Below are 11,379 nucleotides of genomic sequence, written 5' to 3'. Positions count from 1 at the left end.
CACACACACACACACACACACACACAAGAAGGCGTTTGACACAGTTCCACACAAGAGATTGGTGCAAAAACTGGAGGACCAAGCAGGGATAACAGGGAAGGCACTGCAATGGATCAGGGAATACTTGTCAGGAAGACAGCAGCGAGTCATGGTACGTGGCGAGGTGTCAGAGTGGGCACCTGTGACCAGCGGGGTCCCGCAGGGGTCAGTCCTAGGACCAGTGCTGTTTCTGGTATTTGTGAACGACATGACGGAAGGAATAGACTCTGAGGTGTCCCTGTTTGCAGATGACGTGAAGTTGATGAGAAGAATTCACTCGATTGAAGACCAGGCAGAACTACAAAGGGATCTGGACAGGCTGCAGACCTGGTCCAGCAATTGGCTCCTGGAGTTCAATCCCACCAAGTGCAAAGTCATGAAGATTGGGGAAGGGCAAAGAAGGCCGCAGACGGAGTACAGTCTAGGGGGTCAGAGACTACAAACCTCACTCAAGGAAAAAGATCTTGGGGTGAGTATAACACCAGGCACATCTCCTGAAGCGCACATCAACCAAATAACTGCTGCAGCATATAGGCGCCTAGCAAACCTCAGAACAGCATTCCGACATCTTAATAAGCAATCATTCAGGACCCTGTACACCGTGTACGTTAGGCCCATATTAGAGTATGCGGCACCAGTTTGGAACCCACACCTAGCCAAGCACGTGAAGAAATTAGAGAAAGTGCAAAGGTATGCAACAAGACTAGTCCCAGAGCTAAGAGGTATGTCCTACGAGGAGAGGTTAAGGGAAATCAACCTGACGACACTGGAGGACAGGAGAGATAGGGGGGACATGATAACGACATACAAAATACTGAGAGGAATTGACAAGGTGGACAAAGCCAGGATGTTCCAGAGATTGGACACAGTAACAAGGGGACACAGTTGGAAGCTGAAGACACAGATGAATCACAGGGATGTTAGGAAGTATTTCTTCAGCCACAGAGTAGTCAGTAAGTGGAATAGTTTGGGAAGCGATGTAGTGGAGGCAGGATCCATACATAGCTTTAAGCAGAGGTATGATAAAGCTCACGGCTCAGGGAGAGTGACCTAGTAGCGATCAGTGAAGAGGCGGGGCCAGGAGCTCGGACTCGACCCCCGCAACCTCAACTAGGTGAGTACTAGGTGAGTACACACACACACATACAACAGGCCTAGTGTCTAATCGACATGTGCCTAGGACAAAATGGTAACTAACTAACACACACTCGCAAATACAACAGGCCTAGTGTCTAATCGACATGTGCCTAGGACAAAATGGTAACTAACTAACACACACACACACACACACACAGACACACACACACACACACACACACACACACACACACACACACACACACACACACACACACACACACACACACACACACACACACACACACACACACATATATATATATATATATATATATATATATATATATATATATATCTTTTCTTTCTTTCAACACACCGGCCGTATCCCACCGAGGTCGGGTGGCCCAAAAGTAAAAACGAAAGTTTCTCCTTTTACATATAGTAATATATACAGGAGAAGGGGTTACTAGCCCCTTCCTCCCGGCATTTTAGTCGCCTCTCAAGACACGCATGGCTTACGGCGGAAGAACTCTGTTCCACTTTCCCATGGAGATAAGAGGAAATAAACAAGAACAAGAACTCGTAAGAAAATAAAAGAAAACCAAGAGGGGTGTGTGTGTGTGTATACGCTTGTACATGCATGTGCAGTATGACCTAAGGGTTAGTATATTATATTATTGTACCCACGAAACGAGTGGCTAGTGCAGTGTTGTTATTGATCAATACCACTCGTTTCGTGGGTACAATAATATAATGTACTGCTTGTTGCGCTAGTACACAAACGGAGTAGAATGAAATTAGCTCAGAGGCGTCCACACCACCGTATGTCCCTCGATGGCCGGTACAACATCTAGCTTGGCTGGATGCGCCATTGTTAAGGAATGTGTGGTCTAGTGGTCTAAAACGTCATGCGTTTTCGCTCACCATTGATGCGGGCCAAAACAGCATGGCTTCGACTCCTTGGCTAGTGCAGTATATATAAGAACATAAGAACATAAGAACGAAGGAACACTGCAGAAGGCCTACTGGCCCATGCGAGGCAGGTCCAAGTCTCTTACCGGCTTAAGCCAATGCACCCAACCTAGTCAGGTCAGGTCACATTGACTTAATAAGGGAGGAACACGGCAACCGACCTGGTAGCACAAGCTATCAGGTCCAACTCACACCCACCCACATCCACTCATGTATTTATCCAACCTATTTTTAAAGCTACACAACGTTCTGGCCTCTATAACTGTACTCGGGAGTTTGTTCCACTCATCCACAACTCTATTACCAAACCAGTACTTTCCTATATCCTTCCTGAATCTGAATTTTTCCAACTTAAAACCATTGCTGTGAGTCCTGTCTAGGCTAGATATTTTCAGCACACTATTTACATCCCCTTTATTTATTCCTGTCTTCCATTTATACACCTCAATCATATCCCCCCTAATTCTACGTCTTTCTAGAGAGTGCAGTTTCAGGGCCCTTAGTCTATCCTCATAGGGAAGGTTTCTGATACATGGGATCATCTTTGTCATCCTCCTTTGTACATTTTCCAGAGAATTTATATCCATTCTGTAATACGGTGACCAAAACTGTGCAGCATAATCTAAATGAGGCCTAACCAAGGATGTATAGAGTTGAAGAACAACCTGAGGACTCCTATTATTTATGCTTCTTGATATGAAGCCAAGGATTCTATTAGCTTTATTGGGAACACTTATGCACTGTTTTCTTGGTTTCAGATTACTGCTAACCAGAACTCCTAAATCTTTTTCGCAATCCGTAATATTAAGATCTACATTATTTAGTTTATATGTGGCATGGTTATTGTCCTGTCCAACATTTAGAACTTTGCATTTGTCTATATTAAACTGCATCTGCCACTTCTCCGACCACTGCACCAGTCTATTCAAATCTTCGTGGAGTGCTCCAATGTCCTCGTCAGAATGAATTCGACGGCCTATTTTGGTGTCATCGGCAAACTTGCCAATGTCGCTCTTTATGCCCTCATCTATGTCGTTTATGTAGATTGTGAACAGCAGGGGGCCCAACACTGACCCCTGTGGAACACCGCTCGTGACGCTTCCCCACTCTGATTTCTCCCCATTTATGCAAACTCTCTGCTGCCTATTTGTCAACCATGCCTCTATCCAGGAAAAAATTTCTCCTCCTATTCCATGTGCTTTAATTTTCCTCAATAGTCTCTGATGTGGGACCCTGTCAAAAGCCTTACTGAAGTCCATATACACAATATCATATTCATTACCATGATCTACCTCCTCAAATACCTTAGTGAAAAAAGTTAATAAATTCGTAAGGCAGGAACGCCCCTTTGTAAAACCATGCTGAGATTCGTTGATTAATTTATGCTTTTCAAGGTGGCTACGAACTGCCTCGGCAATTATTGATTCCATAAATTTTCCCACTATGGAGGTTAGGCTTATTGGTCTATAGTTCGAAGCTAAGGACCTGTCACCTGTTTTGAAAATAGGTATCACATTTGCCATTTTCCACTTATCTGGCACCATGCCAGTTTGTAGTGATATGCTGAAAAGATTAGCCAAAGGTGTGCTAAGCTCCTCTTTACATTCCTTTAGAACCCTTGCATACAGTTCATCAGGGCCTGGGGATTTGTTAGGTTTTAATTTATCTATTTGCCTAAGGACCATGTCACTTGTGACCCTAATCGTGCACAGTTTATTATCGTCCTGTTCTACATAATTTATCATTACTGGAATATCGCTGGTATCCTCCTGTGTAAAAACTGAGAGGAAGTATGTGTTAAAAATTCTACACATTTCCTTATCACTATCAGTGAGCTGACCCGAGGAACTTTTGAGTGGGCCTATCTTGTCCCTGATCTTACTTCTGTATACCTGAAAGAATCCTTTTGGGTTAGTCTTCGATTCTCTTGCAACTTTAACCTCATAATCTCTTTTTGCTTTTCTAATTCCCTTTTTTATTTCTCTCTTTAACTGAATATATCGATTTCTTAATTGCCCCTCTCCTCTTTTGATTTGCCTATATATGCCTCTCTTTTGACCAATCAGATATTTTAATCTATTGTTCATCCATTTAGGATCATTTTTGTTTGATCTGATTTCCCTATTTGGAACATAATTTGACTGAGCAGCTAGAACTATGCCCTGGAAAGCATCATATCGGCAACCATCACCACCTACCTGACCCTTAGTCAGGTCATTCCAGTTCAGCCCACCTAAGTAATTTTTCAGTCCTATGAAATCAGCCAAGCGAAAGTCAGGGACGGAGACTTGATTGCCATTATTAGGGAATTCCATGATATATTAAAACTGAGTGATTTGTGATCACTTTCCCCAAGCTCATCATTAACCTCAAGATTATTAATTAGTGTTTCCCTACTGGCAAGAACCAAGTCAAGGAGGTTATTTCCCCTAGTTGGCTCTGTCACAAACTGTTTTAAAAAACAATCCTGGATTGTATCAAGAAAGTCACCTGACTCTAAATTTCCTGTCAAATTGCTCCAGTCAATCTGTCTATAGTTGAAATCTCCCATTAGCACAACATTTTCGTATGTAGATGCCTTACGAATTTCGTCCCATAGAAGTTTACTGCACTCGCTATCAAGATTTGGGGCCCTGTAAATCACACCCAAAATTAGTTTTTCTCGGCCCTCGAGAAGCTGTAACCAAACAGATTCATATATATATATATATAGATTGATATATATATATATATATATATATATAGATATATATATATATATATATATATATATATATATATATATATATATATCACAGACAGGATGATTCGAAACCACGTCAGCGAAGTCTGGCAAGGCTTCTCTCTCTCTCGCTTGAGAGAGAGAGTCTATGCAAGTCTGACGTTCGCTGAAGCAGATCCTGTCAATTAACTGATTTTTGCAGTGGGTAAAACCTTAACTTTCAATATTTCATTTTGTTTCTACATGGTGTTACGACACTTCTGTTTATATTGTAACAAATAAATATGAAGGAATTGCATCACAATATTACATCAAACTGACCAAGGCGACCATTCGATAATTCACTTTTTAGATTTTTTGTGAGGTCTATCGACTGTACGAGGGTTGTCAAGGCTCTAATTCACCTTGATGCTAACAAAATTTACGTTTAATCCCTAAAAAAGAGGGAAAACCTGAAGGAAAAATATATAGAGATAAACATCTGTGTATATGCACAGATAGACACATGTACACTTGTGTATATACATAAATACACACCTCTGTGTATACAGACATTCGTACCTCTCCATGTACAGATATACATCTCTGTATATCCACTGATGCACACACCATTGCATATATACAGATACACCACTATGTATAAACAAATGTACCTCTATATATACACTCCTCACACCTGCTACCTACAGAAGCAATATTTACATATTTCCATACATACATACATATATATATATATATATATATATATATATATATATATATATATATATATATATATATATATATATATATATATATATATATATATATACACAAAACCAGTTAGACTATAACAGCATTTCTGTTAATAATAAATTTTGTACAATACATATTATGATTTCTGTTTCTTCACAATTAGGTTGAATTTTTGTAATATTTATTATTACAATCATTGCGGAGACCTAAACCCGTATGATTTACACAGGGTCGTTCACCAACAGCAAGACACCCTCCTCGCTTCATACATAAGATACATACAGTACTAATAGTCGTCTATTAAAACATTTAACATTTCACTTCACTAGGGTTTCCCCCTTCAATCGCTCGTGAAGGGCTTTTGATGCAAGGCATTAGAGCCCTTCCTCGAACCTTATCACCTCCCACCCTTTAACTCTGCATGACCCCTACGGGTTTGTTGCTTCAGAAAACATAAAAAATAATTTAGCATAGTTTGGTTCGGAACATTGTTCAAGTCTTACACTATGGTACTGACCTTGCTTATACATCCCTGAGTCATCACTCCCGCGACCAGGCCTTACACCACACAAACTAATGAATGGGGAAAATTTTACAGGAATAAGAACTATTAGGAAACATAGGGGAATCTAAGTTTATAAAGAATGTAAGAAATAATTTGTAAACATTTACCTGACGTCTTCCATGTTCAAGAAACAAAGAGAAGACCAGCAGTCCTGCTAAAGTGCAAAATGTTTATCAAGCTACAGTTTCGCACTCATATGACAAGATGGTAGTACCGTACCTCCCAGGATGGTTGCTATCTACCAACCTGTCATCAGATGTTTTTTTTAACTCGTACCTGGACACTCTGGTGTTTAATTTTATTTACAAAGCATAAGAATCGTCTGATTATTGAGCAAAAACGTATTCCATTTTTTGCATTATAAAATTTACACTATCATTATCAACTTGCTACTGTCGTGACCAGTTCACTCTCAAATGACATAAATCAGTCACAAAGGAAGTAAAACTATTCAAAGAATTTTTCACGATCTGCAATTCTTATCCATAAATCGTTTTAGATAGTCACAATCAATGTTAGCTAATTTAGACGTAAGTGCAAAATATCTCTACTATAAGTGCCGAAACAGATTGAGCTCTGAATCAGCCAAGCACCCTGCGGGGAGAGTTTCACTCCTCCCAAAGACGCGGCCTCAACCCCTAAGCACAAACTACTCAAACCCCACCACCACATTCAGATGACCCAGTGGTGGGGAAGTAATTATCTATCGGTAAAAATCGCCAAGTTTCCAAGCGTGATTTATCTGGAGCAGGACACAAGAGAACCTGCCACCATGGCGTAAGGCCGCTTGATAAAAGGAAATTGCAATGTCTGAAAACAATTTTGGATTCTGTCAGTGTGAGAGCGTTGCAGGATTTTACTGGTGGGAACTGTAAACTGGTTGGAACTGTAACTGGGAGGTTGTCTGAAATGCGGATCTGTTTGTGATGCTGCCCACGCACGCACACGCGCGCACGCACTTGACGGCCAATGCAACAGACAACATTTTTAAATATTCTCGGAGGGTTGTCAGATGTCGAGTATATCAGGAAAAGCGCTGGCTGGAATTTCTTACAAAGCAAGACTAAAATGGCTTGAAATAGACTAACGTTAAGAAAAATATCAATATTAGAAAAAAACTCACACTATATTAATGAAGACGTAATGAATTCATATGACACAGAGTGTTTGGAAAATGGGAGAATATTATAAACAAGACCTCTGAGACCCTCTTCGTTAAGAGACCGAACTATACAGCCCTTCCTGTCTGTTAATTCATTTCCGTCTCTATGTGGGTTTTGAATTATATTAAGCAAGTGTTTGTGACACTCAGGTTATCAAATAAACGGAGAACATTAAAGCCATCTAAGAATAGATTAATATAAGCAGAAAGAAATGCTCTCTGACTGTATTGTATTTCAAGAAGCATTAAATCTGTGTAGGTCATTCAACACAATGTATGTTTAAGGCTCGATCTTCCGTCCGCTAATCGTGGGCCAGTCTCTAACCAGCCAGACTGGTGATGACTGGCAACGCTCCTGGAGTACGTTTGTATCTATGATCATCAACCACCTTCAGTTAGGTCTAGAGTAAACGTATCTTTCAATTCATCTAAAATGGGATATTTCCCTACAAATGACAAATACGAATTTCTTCCTTGCTAGCATTTGCATCAACTAACATGAACGTCTTCTAGAGCAGCGTAGCGCCAGAGATCCAAATGAAATTCGTGTAGTAGCAACAGAAAATTATGAAAAATTATGCAAGTTTCAAGAAGCTTCAAAAAACAATGGAGATGCCTCAAAAATGCTAGAAACCCGGATACGATATTATTGTATATTCATTGGAAACGTTGAAACCAGAAAGGTCATACAGCATCAAGGTAACGGGAGGTAAACAAGTTTGATTCAAAGGTTAGGTTAGGTACGGTTTGTCAAGAAAAAAGACAAGTCTTTCCTGACGGGGGTCTTAGTCGTATGATGACCCGCAACTGGAGCTTTTGGTCATCTGACCGAGGCCTTCCGCTGGCTTATAGGTTCTCTCCTTTTAAAAAATATGGTTACATAATTTTGTAGATTTAAAGAAAAACAAACACCAATGAAGATGTGCATTACTACAATAGTGGAAGAAGCACTAAGCCCATAGGAGGGTCATACAGAAGCTGGAGAAGAATGGGAGGCTATCAGATTCAATCCATGGAAGTGGAAGGTAGGTCAAGTTCTTTGCATCAAAATCCACTTAGATTTGTGAAGGAACCTCGCTTGAGTGGTCAGGAAGTGGAATTGTACAAAACGAAGATACAAGAACATAGCAAAAAGAGAAAACAGTAGAAAAAGCTAAATAAATGGTCACATGTATGATGGCAGGTAAGTCTTACACATTAATATCAAATTTAAAATTATTTTTCTAAGCTTCTTAACAGTTCACGCTTCTTTAAGATTTTCTTTCAAACTGAGGGATGGCAGACGCAGTGATCCCTGAAACACTTAACAGATACACACCGAATAACCATAACAAAAATAAAAGTGGATCACAAAAAGATTTGAAATATTAGAGACAAAGCAGCTATTATTTTTTGGCGGCCATGAAAAAGATTGTACAAAAAATTGGATATGGCTCAAAATTAATCAAATCGAGTCGTTAAGTCTGTAGACTTAATCAGACCGAGTCGTTAAGTCTGCACACTTAACGACTCGGTCTGATTAAAAAGAGATAAAGTTGAAACTGAATAGATCATGTTGAAGATCACCGGAGTGTAGTAAATATGAGACAGATAAAAACATTGCTCTTAAAATGTTCATAAGTCAGAAAGGAAGAGCTATTAAGGAAATGATTTATAAAGCACTAAAATCGTTTGAATATTCGATGTTTTGAATATCAAAAGATTGTTAACAGCGTTATTAATTCATTGACATTGTTACCATTTTCATGTATCTTAACAAAATGCTAACTTGAATACCAATTTGTGGCTATCATCTGATATAATTTCCAATACATCAAAATTAATTCATCGCAATCAAAGCAATATCCATAATTCATTGCATGCCGCAAGTCGCAGTTAATTTTGACGTTAGGGGAAAAAAACTCCTTAGTTTTTATGCCAGGCTTCCAAGCCTTCTCACTATGCTAAGGTAATCAAGCGTCAGGTCAGGGGTATTATAGGTAATAGATAATCACCAGAATACTTTGTAAATGCTACAACAAGCACCCACCAGTGGGTGGCACCCTTCAGGGATCTTTCCCAAGGGCCTCGACCTGAATTCCAAATTATTTGGGGAGGGTCAGGGCCTCTGGGAAGCAACCCCACCCCAGAGAATCGCACATCTTTAGACGGGTATCGGAGTAAAGTTAATAAAAATAAAAGCGTCATCTGAAGATTGCCTTCAAAGAAGGCAAATTACTAGAATTAGGTAAATTCTAAAATAAAATGGATAAATATACTGCGTAAAGTGCAGCAAGGTTAGATTGGGGTGCGAAGTTAGTTTTCCTGTAAAAAAAAAAAAAGGTATACGCAAAATTTATATAACTTTAGTTACCAGTCTTCCTGGATGGGGGAATATTCAGAACGAAATTTTAACAAATAAAACAAAAAAAAGGCGAACCATAAAATTATCAAGAAATTAATTATCCGAATTAAAATTAAAAAATGTATATAAGTTGCTGAAGACGATCATTAAGAAATAATAATAAAGGGAAATATGGCATTACTGAACCAGAAGAAAAGTGAGTTACTTAAAACGAGCAACTAAGTAATGTTACTGACCTCTCTTGTCTACAGTGAGATTTTCTCCGAGGGTTGCATTTACCATATTAATTACCGATTATTACAAAGGAGAAATTCAGGTACATCTGATTTTTTAACTTTACAGAATGCTGATTTCAAGGATGACCTACACCAGTGATTAAATAACGCAATACAAGACTATTTACCAGACCTTGATTAATGTGTGCCTCCGTACTGTACGCTACTGTACTTCAACAGTTTCTTTTATTAATATTCCTACAGGTGGATAATATAGTCAGAATGTTCGGGTAACTCCGCGCATTTTTCTTCCTCCACACAAACAAGTTTCCTGCAATTTATTCTGCATATTCTAGAGTGTTGCAGGCTGCCGCAGCATCCATCCTGCCTGCCTCTCCACCTGACGCACACACCGCTCTCTACCCTAACGCTTAGCCAATGACGATAATTCACCACATCTTCGACTTTCGGAAAAGAAGACCATTACCCAGAACGCTAGTACATAACATATGTATACTTTTTTATTTAGATCTTCACACAATAAGTTCCTGCAGCTGAAAGATTAAATACTCAGTGATTAGGATTTCCCCGAGATGACTCTGTTAATTAATTTAGATGAAGCGAGGGGCGTTTTAGTCAGGGCGGTTGGTGGTGTTGGGTGGTATTAGCTCAGCTCAGATGAAATACACTTCATGCATTGTACCCTCCACGTAATGGAATTAAAATGGAGATGCTGTATACTTTAGGACGCACGGAGAGGAACAGGTTGATGAAGAGGATGCAGCAAGTGTACCTGCCTGTATATTCATGCAAATATGAATGGTCTTGTATCTGTCTATATAAATAGTCTTAGTGTTTGAGTGCGTATAAACATAATTCCGGGGGTATATATGGGCATACGTGTGAGCCCCATATGAATAATGATGAGCGCCTAATTACGAATTCTTAGTAAAGGGAGAATGGTTTGTTTCTCAATATAGATCGTGGTATCCCCGTCTTCATCTTTCAACTTGTCAGTTAATTGTTTGAAGTTTCCAGTACACTCGGACTTCATTCCGCTTGCTGACAGCCACTTGCGAATGTGTCTCAGTGTATATGCGCACTCGTGAATGCACATTCGTAAGACTGAATATATTTACGTACGTATGTCCGAAATGACCGGTATGAATAATTTTTACGCATGAGCACGTGGAAATACGCCTAAGCGCATTTATGCACATATGTGAGATAAGTGTGTGTGTGTGTGTGTTCGAAACTCTACAGTTTTTCCAGCACTAGGATATCAACTCCTCCAATTCTAAGAATCAGCACCTTCATCACCAAGAGTCAGCACTTTCATCGCCAGAAGTCAGCACTTTTATTAGCAGGAGTCAGCACCTTAATTAGCAGGACACAGCACCTTCATCACGAGGAGTCAGCACCTTTATCACCAGGAGTCAGGATGTGATGTAGTTCAGCTGGGCTTGTGAGGTCTCTGGGGAGACCTAATTTAACCAATTGTATGGTCACCTTGCCTTGGCAAATGTCTGTCAGAGACACGCCTTT

The sequence above is a fragment of the Cherax quadricarinatus genome, chromosome 25 (assembly GCF_038502225.1).
Source record: "Cherax quadricarinatus isolate ZL_2023a chromosome 25, ASM3850222v1, whole genome shotgun sequence".
Lineage (NCBI taxonomy): Eukaryota > Metazoa > Arthropoda > Malacostraca > Decapoda > Parastacidae > Cherax > Cherax quadricarinatus.
Note: the sequence above shows the minus strand (reverse complement) of the source record.